The following is a 14435-nucleotide window of genomic DNA, read 5'->3' on the forward strand; positions in this document are numbered from 1 at the left end:
GAGGGTCTATCAGTATAATAGGGGACAGTATGTGACTGTATTACAGAAGGACTATAAATATAACAGGGGTCAGTGTGTAACTATATAACAGAAGGTCAGTGTATGACTATATCACAGAGGGACTATCAGTATAACAGGGGACAGTATGTGACTATATCACAGAGGTTCTATCAGTATAACAGGGGACAGTATGTGACTATATCACAGAGGGTCTATCAGTATAACAGGGGACAGTATGTGACTGTATTACAGAGGGACTATAAATATAACAGGGGTCAGTGTGTAACTATATAACAGAGGGTCAGTGTATGACTATATCACAGAAGTATTGGTATAACAGGGGTTAGTATGTGACTATATCACAGAGGGACTATTAATATAACAGGCGACAGTGTGTGACTATATCACAGAAGCACTATCAGTATAACAGGGGTCAGTGTGTGACTATATCACAGATGGACTATCAGTATAATAGGGGACAGTGTGTGACTATATCACAGAGGGACTATCAGTATAACAGGGGTCAGTGTGTGACTATATCACAGAGGGGCTATCAGTGTAACAGGGTCAGTGTGTGACTATATCACAGAGGGACTATCAGTAGGGTCACTGTGTGACTATATCACAGAGGGACTATCTATCAGTATAACAGGGGTCAGTGTGTGACTATATCACAGAGGGACTATCAGTAGGGTCACTGTGTGACTATATCACAGAGGGACTATCTATCAGTATAACAGGGGTCAGTGTGTGACTATATCACAGAGGGACTATCAGTATAACATGGGAAAGTGTGTGACTATATTACAGAGGGACTATCAGTATAAAAGAGGACAGAGTGTGACTATATCGCAGAGGGACTATCAGTATAACAGTGGTCAGTGAGTGACTATATCACAGAGGGTTTAACAGTATAACAGGGGACGGTGTGTGACTATATCACAGAGGGACTATCAGTATAACAGGGGACAGTGTGTGACTATATCACAGAGGGACTATCAGTATAACAGGGTCAGTGTGTGATTATATCACAGAGGGACTATCAGTATAACAGGGGACAGTGTGCGACTATATCACAGAGGGACTATCAGTATAACAGGGGACAGTGTGTGACTATATCACAGAGGGACTATCAGTATAACAGGGTCAGTGTGTGATTATATCACAGAGGGACTGTTACGGTACCAACTGTGTACCAAGGGTTAATACCAGATGAACAATGTCCTGCATAGGGAATCAGCAATTCACAACCCAGCCAGTTTCAGGTTTAAAACAGAATGACAACTTTATTTGAAGGCAGCACACAGATTTATACAGGTTTTTGACCCCCCCCCTAGATGGGGGTTGAAAGAATGTTGTACATTAGATAAAAGGGAGAAGCGCCCTTGACATGATACAATAGAATTATATTACTTAAATACTTTACTTAGGCAGATAACAACTTAAACACATTTGGCTTGTCTTATCACCTAGTGTCTGCTCTCTAAGGGTGATTAAACAATGGCCTGTTTATTACTTAAATGTAATTATAGCACACAATAGCTGAGGCCAGAAAACCTGTCTTTAGAAATTAGATTCTTAAAGCTAAACACAGTTAACTCTTTCAGTCCTGACAGAAGGGTCTGTCACATAGCTCCCCCCTTGTGGAACACTCCGGCAGACCCGGCTTGACCCTTTTGCGGGTCAACCTGGGGATGACCGGACTAAGGGGTGGTAGGCATGTCAGTTTGCTGGGACAATCCATTTGTATTCCCGTTATGAGAGAGAATTCCTGTCCATACAAACAAGGGTTCAACTTCCTCAGTGCCCAGACTAGGGCTAAACAGTCCTTCAAAATCTCATCAGCTTCTTTACGAGTTTTCTGTACCTGCTCTTTATAGGTATCCACAATCCCTTCATACTGACATAGGGTGCCCTTGAGTTGCTGCACCTCACTATGAGCCAGCGTCAGCTTCTCCTCCAGTGTCACTAAGTTTGTCTTTAATGTTTCATGTTCCACTCTCAAGCTGGTGTTTTCTGCAGTCTGTCGGTGCAGCCTGTCTAGCAGAGATTCCTGTTCTAAACGTGCTTTTTCCTCTGCACTCCTCTTCTCTCCTGCTAGCACTGTTACATGATTATTTAACGTGACCATTTCATCCTCTACGTGACTCTTCTCCTTCATCAGCGCATTGTAACGGGACTTCCACGTATCAATAGCGGATAGAGATTTACTGAGCTCAGCGTCCTGGGGCTTAGCAGCAGGGGGGTCAGTCTCTGCTGCACGGATCTGAGCACGGGTAGTCACAGGGTTAACATCAGCGGGACCCATGGGAGCATAGGCAGAAACAAGGGGGACCAAGGTATTTCCAAGGAGAACATCAGCTGGTAAATCCTTCATGACCCCCACATTCACAGGTCTAGCGCCCCCTCCCCAATCCAAATGCACCCTGGCAACAGGCAGGCGGAACGCAGTGCCCCCTGCTACCCTCACAGCCACAGTGTCTCCTGTGTGCTGTTTCTCAGACACCAAGTTCTTTCGAAGCAAGGTCATGGTAGCACCAGTATCCCGTAGACCACTGACCTCCTTCCCATTCACTTTAACCAGTTGCCGGTTATTCCGGTGGGCAGCTTGCACAAGGTCTGCCTCATGTAGGATGCCCCAGCATTCTTGCGCCTCTACGTAGCGGGCCGCAGGCTGAGGGTTACGTGTGATTCCGCCGGCAGGTCTTCTCCAGGACTGTGCTTGGTTCGCTGCATTTAGGGGACACTCTGGTCTTTTGTGCCCTAGTTGCTTACATCCAAAGCACCGAATCGGTTGTGAGTAGCCCCGCGAATTGAACCGGGCTCTCTGAGGGTAGTTCGTGGCCGGAGGCCGTGTGGCATAGCGGTGCGCTGGGGGTTGGTAACTGGCAGCTGCTGGGGTGACTGGGGGTCTGTACTCCACTCTAGCAGGGGGCTTAGTGGTAGAAGTGTCCAGTTTGCGGGCATCCGTATACTCATCTGCCAAGCGAGCCGCTTCATGCAGGGTGGAGGGTTTACGGTCCCGAACCCACTCTCGAACTCCTGCGGGTAACTTGTCGAAGCAATGTTCCAACAGGAATAGCTGCAGCACCTCTTCCCCAGACACGGCTTGGCACCCCGCTATCCAGTGAGCTGCTGTGCGGTGCACCTTACATGCCCACTCAAGGTAGGAATCTCCAGTTAATTTAACAGTGTCTCTGAACCGCCTCCGGTATGCCTCCGGTGTAACCGCATACCTGGAGAGCAGAGCCTCTTTTACAGTATTATAATCCCCGACTTCCTCATCTGGAATGGCCCGAAAAGCCTCACTGGCCCGGCCGGATAATTTTCCGGATAATATCATGACCCAGTCCTCTGCGGGTACCTTGTGTAGTGCACATTGCCTCTCAAAATCCGCAAGGTACCCATCAATCTCTCCTTCTGTTTCCAGGAAGTTTTTAAAAGCTGCAAAATTTACTTTTCTCTTTTCCACTGGGTTTGCTGCAGCGCCGCTTTGGCGAAGTAGGTTGGCCTCCACAGCTGCTATGACCCGGTCGATAATTTCCGCAGATGGGTTGGGGCCATAATGTGCCAGTCTTATTTTAACCGCCCGATCAAAGCTTGCTTCTGCGGGGGTTCTGTCTGCTATGCTGGGCCCATTGGTTCCTTCTGTCCCTGGTACTCTTTCCATCTTAGTCAGTATTGTAATAATCCCCCTCTTCCTGAGGTTACTGGCTTGTGTAGTTGCTCTTCTGGGCGATAAGGTTCATTCCGTCGCTTGCCACCAATGTTACGGTACCAACTGTGTACCAAGGGTTAATACCAGATGAACAATGTCCTGCATAGGGAATCAGCAATTCACAACCCAGCCAGTTTCAGGTTTAAAACAGAATGACAACTTTATTTGAAGGCAGCACACAGATTTATACAGGTTTTTGACCCCCCCCCTAGATGGGGGTTGAAAGAATGTTGTACATTAGATAAAAGGGAGAAGCGCCCTTGACATGATACAATAGAATTATATTACTTAAATACTTTACTTAGGCAGATAACAACTTAAACACATTTGGCTTGTCTTATCACCTAGTGTCTGCTCTCTAAGGGTGATTAAACAATGGCCTGTTTATTACTTAAATGTAATTATAGCACACAATAGCTGAGGCCAGAAAACCTGTCTTTAGAAATTAGATTCTTAAAGCTAAACACAGTTAACTCTTTCAGTCCTGACAGAAGGGTCTGTCACAGGGACTATCAGTATAAGAGGGGTCAGTGTGTGACTATATCAAAGAGGGACTATCAGTATAATAGGGATCAGTGAGTGACTATATCACAGAGGGACTATTAATATAACAGCGATCAGTGTGTGACTATATCACATGACTATCAGTATAACAGAGGTCAGTGAGTGACTATATCACAGATGGACTATCAGTATAATAGGGGACAGTGTGTGACTATATCACAGAGGGACTATCAGTATAACAGGGGTCAGTGAGTGACTATATCACAGAGGGACTATCAGTATAACAGGGGTCAGTGTGTGACTATATCACAGAGGGGCTATCTATCAGTATAACAGGGGTCAGTGTGTGACTATATCACAGAGGGACTATTAGTATAACAGGGGTCAGTGAGTGACTATATCACAGATGGACTATCAGTCTAATAGGGGTAAGTGAGTGACTATATCACAGGACTATCAGTATAACAGGGGACAGTGTGTGACTATATCACAGAGGGTCTATCTATCAGTATAACAGGGGTCAGTGTGTGACTATATCACAGAGGGACTATTAGTATAACAGGGGTCAGTGAGTGACTATATCACAGATGGACTATCAGTCTAATAGGGGTCAGTGAGTGACTATATCACAGATGGACTATCAGTATAACAGGGGTCAGTGTGTGACTATATCACAGAGGATTTATCAGTATAACAGGGGACAGTATGTGACTATATCACAGAGGGTCTATCAGTATAACAGGGAACAGTATGTGAGTGTATAACAGAGGGACTATAAATATAACAGGGGTCAGTGTGTAACTATATAACAGAGGGTCAGTGTATGACTATATCACAGAGGGACTATCAGTATAACAGGGGACAGTATGTGACTATATCACAGAGGGTCTATCAGTATAACAGGGAACAGTATGTGAGTGTATAACAGAGGGACTATAAATATAACAGGGGTCAGTGTGTAACTATATAACAGAGGGTCAGTGTATGACTATATCACAGAGGGACTATCAGTATAACAGGGGACAGTATGTGACTATATCACAGAGGGTCTATCAGTATAACAGGGGACAGTATGTGACTATATCACAGAGGGTCTATCAGTATAACAGGGGACAGTATGTGACTGTATTACAGAAGGACTATAAATATAACAGGGGTCAGTGTGTAACTATATCACAGAGGGACTATCAGTATAACGGCGGTCAGTGTGTGACTATATCACAGAGGGACTATCAGTATAACAGGGGTCAGTGTGTGACTATATCACAGTGGGACTATTAGTATAACAGGGGTCAGTGAGTGACTATATCACAGATGGACTATCAGTATAATAGGGGTCAGTGAGTGACTATATCACAGGACTATCAGTATAACAGGGGTCAGTGAGTGACTATAGCACAGGACTATCAGTATAACAGGGGACAGTGTGTGACTATATCACAGATAGACTATCAGTATAATAGGGGTCAGTGAGTGACTATATCACAGATGGACTATCAGTATAACAGGGGTCAGTGTGTGACTATATCACAGAGGGTTTATCAGTATAACAGGGGATAGTATGTGACTATATCACAGAGGGTCTATCAGTATAACAGGGGACAGTATGTGACTATATCACAGAGGGTCTATCAGTATAATAGGGGACAGTATGTGACTGTATTACAGAAGGACTATAAATATAACAGGGGTCAGTGTGTAACTATATAACAGAGGGTCAGTGTATGACTATATCACAGAAGTATTGGTATAACAGGGGTTAGTATGTGACTATATCACAGAGGGACTATTAATATAACAGGCGACAGTGTGTGACTATATCACAGAAGCACTATCAGTATAACAGGGGTCAGTGTGTGACTATATCACAGATGGACTATCAGTATAATAGGGGACAGTGTGTGACTATATCACAGAGGGACTATCAGTATAACAGGGGTCAGTGTGTGACTATATCACAGAGGGGCTATCAGTGTAACAGGGTCAGTGTGTGACTATATCACAGAGGGACTATCAGTAGGGTCACTGTGTGACTATATCACAGAGGGACTATCTATCAGTATAACAGGGGTCAGTGTGTGACTATATCACAGAGGGACTATCAGTAGGGTCACTGTGTGACTATATCACAGAGGGACTATCTATCAGTATAACAGGGGTCAGTGTGTGACTATATCACAGAGGGACTATCAGTATAACATGGGAAAGTGTGTGACTATATTACAGAGGGACTATCAGTATAAAAGAGGACAGAGTGTGACTATATCGCAGAGGGACTATCAGTATAACAGTGGTCAGTGAGTGACTATATCACAGAGGGACTATCAGTATAACAGGGGACAGTGTGCGACTATATCACAGAGGGACTATCAGTATAACAGGGGACAGTGTGTGACTATATCACAGAGGGACTATCAGTATAACAGGGTCAGTGTGTGATTATATCACAGAGGGACTATCAGTATAAGAGGGGTCAGTGTGTGACTATATCAAAGAGGGACTATCAGTATAACAGGGGTCAGTGAGTGACTATATCACAGAGGGACTATCAGTATAACAGAGGACGGTGTGTGACTATATCTAAGTGACAATCAGTATAACAGGGGACAGTATGTGACTATATCACAGAGGGTCTATCAGTATAACAGAGTCAGTGTGTGACTATATCACAGAGGGACTATAAGTATAACAGCCCTTCTCTTCACTCACATTTTCTTCATTTGAAGCACACATGATTCGGTTATTCTCTCCCCTCTCTATACGTGTTGAAGTCATATACCGCCCCCCTGGCTCCCCAACTCAATTTTTAGATCACTTTGCTGCCTGGCTTCCTTATTTCCTTTCCTCAGACACCCCTGCCCTCATTCTTGGCGACTTTAACATCCCTCTTGACAAACCCACTGCCTCCTCTGCAAAACAACTTCTTCAACTGACTTCCTCTTTCGGCCTGTCACAATGGACTGACTCTCCCACTCACAAAGATGGTCATTCCCTTGATCTGACTTTCACCTATCGATGCACTCTTTCAAATTTAACAAACTCCCCTTTTCCTCTCTCTGACCATCATCTCCTAACTTGCAACATCACTTCCCTACCTACAACTCCCCCTCCCTCTACCCCTCACACCAAACTTCACAGATGCACTAAGTCACTAGATCTGCATCAGCTCGCTAGCTCTCTCAAACCTCTCCTCTCATCCATCACCTCCTTTTCCTGCCCTGACCAATCTATCTGCCAGTATAATTCCACCCTTACATCGGTCATTGACACTCTGGCCCCTCCAACCTTAGCTCAGAAACCAAACTCTCATCCTCAGCCCTGGCATACTTCTCTGACACGATACCTACGCAGATGCTCCTGTACTGCTGAGCGACATTGGAGGAAATCTCGGAGTTCAGCTGACTTTCTTCACTACAAGTTCATCCTGAACTCCTACTATTCTGCCCTTAATTTTTATAAGAAACAATATTTTTCTTATCTCATCTCTACTCTTTCCTCTAACCCTAAACGTCTGTTCTCTACGTTCAACACTCTTCTCCGCCCACCCCCACCTCCTAACACAACCTCTCTCTCAGCTCAAGATTTTGCCAGCCACTTCAACAACAAAATTGACTCCATCAGAAGTTAAATCAGCTCTCAACATACTTCCAATCTCCCACCCCCTCAAAAGCTCACGATCACCCAAAACCCAAATATCCAAAAATGCAGCTCTTTTGCCCCTGTTAATGAGGATGAAGTTTCTGCCCTTATACTGTCCTCCCACCTCACTACCTGTCCCCTCGACCCCATCCCCTCACAGCTACTCCCCTCCGTCTCTTCTACCCTCACCCCCATACTCACACACATTTTCAACCTCTCCCTCAGCACTGGTATATTTCCCTCATCTCTAAAACATGCACTGGTCACCTCTATCCTCAAAAAACCTTCCCTCGATCCAACCTCCCCTTCCAATTACCGCCCTATTTCCCTACTCCCTCTTGCCTCAAAACTCCTCGAAAAGCTAGTTTACGCACGTCTATCCCATTTCCTTACACTAAACTCTCTTCTTGACCCACTGCAATCTGGATTTCATTCCCATCACTCTACAGAGACAGCAATTGTCAAGGTTACCAATGACCTACTTACAGCAAAATCCAAAGGCCACTTCTCTCTGCTTATCCTCCTTGACCTGTCTGCAGCCTTTGACACTGTTGACCACCCTCTTCTGCTCCAAACCCTCCAATCCTTCGGCATCTGTGACACAGCTCTCTCGTGGTTCTCTTCCCATCTGACTAACTGTACATTTAGTGTAGCCTTCTCCGGAGCATCCTCTGCCCCATTACCACTTTCTGTTGGGGTACCTCAAGGCTCTGTCCTTGGTCCCCTTCTCTTTTCAATCTACACGTTGTCACTAGGTTCCTTAATAAAGTCCCATGGGTTTCAATACCATTTGTATGCCGATGACACCCAAATCTACCTCTCTGCACCAGACCTACCTCCTTCCTTACTAACCCGTGTCACTAACTGTCTTTCTCACATCTCATCTTGGATGTCCTTTTACTACCTTAAGCTAAATCTCTCCAAAACTGAACTACTAATTTTTCCCCCTTCTTTCAATGTCTCCACCCCCAAATTTCTATAACTGTTGATAATTCCATCATTACCCCTACCCCGCACGCCCGATGTCTTGGGGTCACACTTGACTCAGATCTTTCCTTCACTCCTCACATTCAGTGCTTGGCTAAAGCCTGCCGCTTCCACCTTAAAAACATCGCTAAAATTCGACATTTCCTTACACAAGATACAACCAAGATTTTAATCCACTCTCTCATCCTTTCCCGCCTCGACTACTGCAACTCCTTCCTCTCTGGTCTACCTAGCTGCCGCATAGCTCCTTTACAATCCATTATGAATGCCTCTGCCAGGCTCATCTTCCTTACTCGTCACTCTTCATCTGCTGCACCTCTCTGCCAATCCCTTCACTGGCTTCCTCTTGCCTCTAGGATTAAACATAAAATCCTCACCCTGACATATAAAGCTCTCAACTGCACTGCTCCCCCCTACATCTCAGAACTTGTCTCTAGATACTCTCCCTCCAGTCCCCTTCGATCAGCTCAGGATCTCCTCCTCTCTTGTTACTTCCTCACATTCCCGTTTACAGGACTTCTCCAGACTGGCCCCCATCTTGTGGAATTCCCTGCCTCGCTCCATAAGACTCTCCCCTAGTTTTAACAGCTTCAAGCACTCCAAAAAAACTCTACTATTCAGGGATGCATACAACCAACACTAACCTTTCCTAACTCCATTGCTTTCCCCTATGGGCCCAGCTGTTTACAGATCGCTTCATAAGAGACGACTACAACAGTGAAACTCTCAGCAGGGCCCTCTACCCACTTGACCCCTACAAAAGCTATCCTGTACACAGACTATGTTTACAGCGCTGCGGAATCTGTTGGCGCTCTATAAATACCTGATAATAATAATATAACAGGGGTCAGTGAGTTAGTATATCACAGAGGGACTATCAGTATAACAGAGGACAGTGTGTGACTATATCACAGAGGGACTATCAGTATAACAGAGGACAGTGTGTGACTATATCTAAGGGACTATCAGTATAACAGGGGTCAGTGTGTGACTATATCACAGAGGGTCTATCAGTATAACAGGGGTCAGTATGTGACTATATCACAGAGGGTCTATCAGTATAATAGGGGTCAGTGAGTGACTATATCACAGAGGGTCTATCAGTATAACAGGGGTCAGTGTGTGACTATATCACAGAGGGTCTATCAGTATAACAGGGGTCAGTGAGTGACTATATCACAGAGGGTCTATCAGTATAACAGGGGTCAGTGTGTGACTATATCACAGAGGGTCTATCAGTATAACAGGGGTCAGTGAGTGACTATATCACAGAGGGTCTATCAGTATAACAGGGGTCAGTGTGTGACTATATCACAGAGGGTCTATCAATATAATAGGGGTCAGTGAGTGACTATATCACAGAGGGTCTATCAGTATAACATGGGTCAGTGTGTGACTATATCACAGAGGGTCTATCAGTATAACAGGGGTCAGTATGTGACTGTATCACAGAGGGTCTATCAGTATAAAAGGGGTCAGTATGTGACTGTATCACAGAGGGTCTATCAGTATAACAGGGGTCAGTATGTGACTATATCACAGAAGGTCTATCAGTATAACAAGGGTCAGTGAGTGACTATATCACAGAGGGTCTATCAGTATAACAGGGGTCAGTGTGTGACTATATCACAGAAGGTCTATCAGTATAACAAGGGTCAGTGAGTGACTATATCACAGAGGGTCTATCAGTATAACAGGGGTCAGTATGTGACTATATCACAGAGGGTCTATCAGTATAACAGGGGTCAGTATGTGACTATATCACAGAGGGTCTATCAGTATAACAGGGGTCAGTATGTGACTATATCACAGAGGGTCTATCAGTATAACAGGGGTCAGTGAGTGACTATATCACAGAGGGTCTATCAGTATAACAGGGGTCAGTATGTAACTGTATCACAGAGGGTCTATCAATAAAACAGGGGTCAGTATGTGACTGTATCACAGAGGGTCTATCAGTATAACAGGGGTCAGTGTGTGACTATATCACAGAGGGTCTATCAGTATAACAGGGGTCAGTGTGTGACTGTATCAATGAGGGTATATCAGTATAACAGGGGTCAGTGTGTGACTGTATCAATGAGGGTATATCAGTATAACAGGGGTCAGTGTGTGACTATATCACAGAGGGTCTATCAGTATAACAGGGGTCAGTACGTGACTATATCACAGAGGGTCTATCAGTATAACAGGGGTTAGTATGTGACTATATCACAGAGGGTCTATCAGTATAATAGGGGTCAGTGAGTGACTATATCACAGAGGGTCTATCAGTATAACAGGGGTCAGTATGTGACTATATCACAGAGGGTCTATCAGTATAATAGGGGTCAGTGAGTGACTATATCACAGAGGGTCTATCAGTATAACAGGGGTCAGTATGTGACTATATCACAGAGGGTCTATCAGTATAATAGGGGTCAGTGAGTGACTATATCACAGAGGGTCTATCAGTATAACAGGGGTCAGTGTGTGACTATATCCCAGAGGGTCTATCAGTATAACAAGGGTCAGTGAGTGACTATATCACAGAGGGTCTATCAGTATAACAGGGGTCAGTGTGTGACTATATCACAGAGGGTCTATCAGTATAACAGGGGTCAGTATGTGACTATATCACAGAGGGTCTATCAGTATAACAGGGGTCAGTGAGTGACTATATCACAGAGGGTCTATCAGTATAACAGGGGTCAGTGTGTGACTATATCACAGAGGGTCTATCAGTATAAAAGGGGTCAGTGAGTGACTATATCACAGAGGGTCTATCAGTATAACAGGGGTCAGTGAGTGACTATATCACAGAGGGTCTATCAGTATAACAGGGGTCAGTGTGTGACTATATCACAGAGGGTCTATCAGTATAACAGGGGTCAGTATGTGACTATCGCAGAGGGTCTATCAGTATAACAGGGGTCAGTATGTGACTGTATCACAGAGGGACTATCAGTATAACAGGGGTCAGTGTGTGACTAAATCACAGAGGGTCTATCAGTATAACAGGGGTCAGTGAGTGACTATATCACAGAGGGTCTATCAGTATAACAGGGGTCAGTGTGTGACTATATCCCAGAGGGTCTATCAGTATAACAAGGGTCAGTGAGTGACTATATCACAGAGGGTCTATCAGTATAACAGGGGTCAGTGTGTGACTATATCACAGAGGGTCTATCAGTATAACAGGGGTCAGTATGTGACTATATCACAGAGGGTCTATCAGTATAACAGGGGTCAGTGAGTGACTATATCACAGAGGGTCTATCAGTATAACAGGGGTCAGTGTGTGACTATATCACAGAGGGTCTATCAGTATAACAGGGGTCAGTGTGTGACTATATCACAGAGGGTCTATCAGTATAACAGGGGTCAGTATGTGACTATATCACAGAGGGTCTATCAGTATAAAAGGGGGTCAGTGAGTGACTATATCACAGAGGGTCTATCAGTATAACAGGGGTCAGTGAGTGACTATATCACAGAGGGTCTATCAGTATAACAGGGGTCAGTGTGTGACTGTATCACAGAGGGTCTATCAGTATAACAGGGGTCATTATGTGACTGTATCACAGAGGGTCTATCAGTATAACAGGGGTCAGTATGTGACTATATCACAGAGGGTCTATCAGTATAACAGGGGTCAGTATGTGACTATATCACAGAGGGTCTATCAGTATAACAGGGGTCAGTGTGTGACTATATCACAGAGGGTCTATCAGTATAACAGGGGTCAGTGTGTGACTATATCACAGAGGGTCTATCAGTATAACAGGGGTCAGTGTGTGACTATATCACAGAGGGTCTATCAGTATAACAGGGGTCAGTATGTGACTATATCACAGAGGGTCTATCAGTATAACAGGGGTCAGTGAGTGACTATATCACAGAGGGTCTATCAGTATAAAAGGGGTCAGTGAGTGACTATATCACAGAGGGTCTATCAGTATAACAGGGGTCAGTGAGTGACTATATCACAGAGGGTCTATCAGTATAACAGGGGTCAGTGAGTGACTATATCACAGAGGGTCTATCAGTATAACAGGGGTCAGTGTGTGACTATATCACAGAGGGTCTATCAGTATAACAGGGGTCAGTGTGTGACTATATCACAGAGGGTCTATCAGTATAACAGGGGTCAGTGAGTGACTATATCACAGAGGGTCTATCAGTATAACAGGGGTCAGTGTGTGACTATATCACAGAGGGTCTATCAGTATAACAGGGGTCAGTGAGTGACTATATCACAGAGGGTCTATCAGTATAACAGGGGTCAGTGAGTGACTATATCACAGAGGGTCTATCAGTATAACAGGGGTCAGTGTGTGACTATATCACAGAGGGTCTATCAGTATAACAGGGGTCAGTGAGTGACTATATCACAGAGGGTCTATCAGTATAACAGGGGTCAGTGTGTGTGACTATATCACAGAGGGTCTATCAGTATAACAGGGGTCAGTGAGTGACTATATCACAGAGGGTCTATCAGTATAACAGGGGTCAGTATGTGACTATATCACAGAGGGTCTATCAGTATAACAGGGGTCAGTGAGTGACTATATCACAGAGGGTCTATCAGTATAACAGGGGTCAGTATGTGACTATATCACAGAGGGTCTATCAGTATAACAGGGGTCAGTATGTGACTATATCACAGAGGGTCTATCAGTATAACAGGGGTCAGTGAGTGACTATATCACAGAGGGTCTATCAGTATAACAGGGGTCAGTATGTGACTATATCACAGAGGGTCTATCAGTATAACAGGGGTCAGTGATGTGACTATATCACAGAGGGTCTATCAGTATAACAGGGGTCAGTATGTGACTATATCACAGAGGGTCTATCAGTATAACAGGGGTCAGTGTGTGACTATATCACAGAGGGTCTATCAGTATAACAGGGGTCAGTGTGTGACTATATCACAGAGGGTCTATCAGTATAACAGGGGTCAGTGATGTGACTATATCACAGAGGGTCTATCAGTATAACAGGGGTCAGTGTGTGACTATATCACAGAGGGTCTATCAGTATAACAGGGGTCAGTGTGTGACTATATCACAGAGGGTCTATCAGTTATAACAGGGGTCAGTGAGTGACTATATCACAGAGGGTCTATCAGTATAACAGGGGTCAGTGTGTGACTATATCACAGAGGGTCTATCAGTATAACAGGGGGTCAGTGTGTGACTATTCACAGAGGGTCTATCATGATATACAGGGTCAGTATGTGGACTATATCACAGAGGGTCTATCAGTATAATCAGGGGTCAGTGAGTGACTATATCACAGAGGGTCAGATCAGTATAACAGGGTCAGGGTTGAGTGACTATATCACAGAGGGTCTATCAGTATAACAGGGTCTGGGGAGTGACTATATCACAAGAGGGTCTAGCATAGAACTGGGGGCAGTATGTGACTATACTCAAAGAGGGTCTATCATTAGAATAGGGGGGTCAGTGAGTGTCTAGAATCCACAGGAGGGTCTATCATAGAACAGGGTCCAGGTGTGTCGATATCCCCCAGAGGGTCTATCAGTATAACAAGGGTCATAGATGACTTTATAAAAGAGGGTCTATCAGTATAACAGGGGGTC

General features: G+C 44.7%; 1 protein-coding gene across 1 annotated transcript in view; it reads left to right on the plus strand.

The window, feature by feature from the left end:
• Positions 1-14435, plus strand: part of LOC128636531 (zinc finger protein 32-like) — a 58583-nt gene that overhangs the window by 5487 nt on the left and 38661 nt on the right. The gene's annotated exons all lie outside the window — the stretch shown is intronic.

The sequence above is a fragment of the Bombina bombina genome, chromosome 7, assembly GCF_027579735.1.
Source record: "Bombina bombina isolate aBomBom1 chromosome 7, aBomBom1.pri, whole genome shotgun sequence".
In the NCBI taxonomy this organism is placed as follows: Eukaryota; Metazoa; Chordata; class Amphibia; order Anura; family Bombinatoridae; genus Bombina; species Bombina bombina.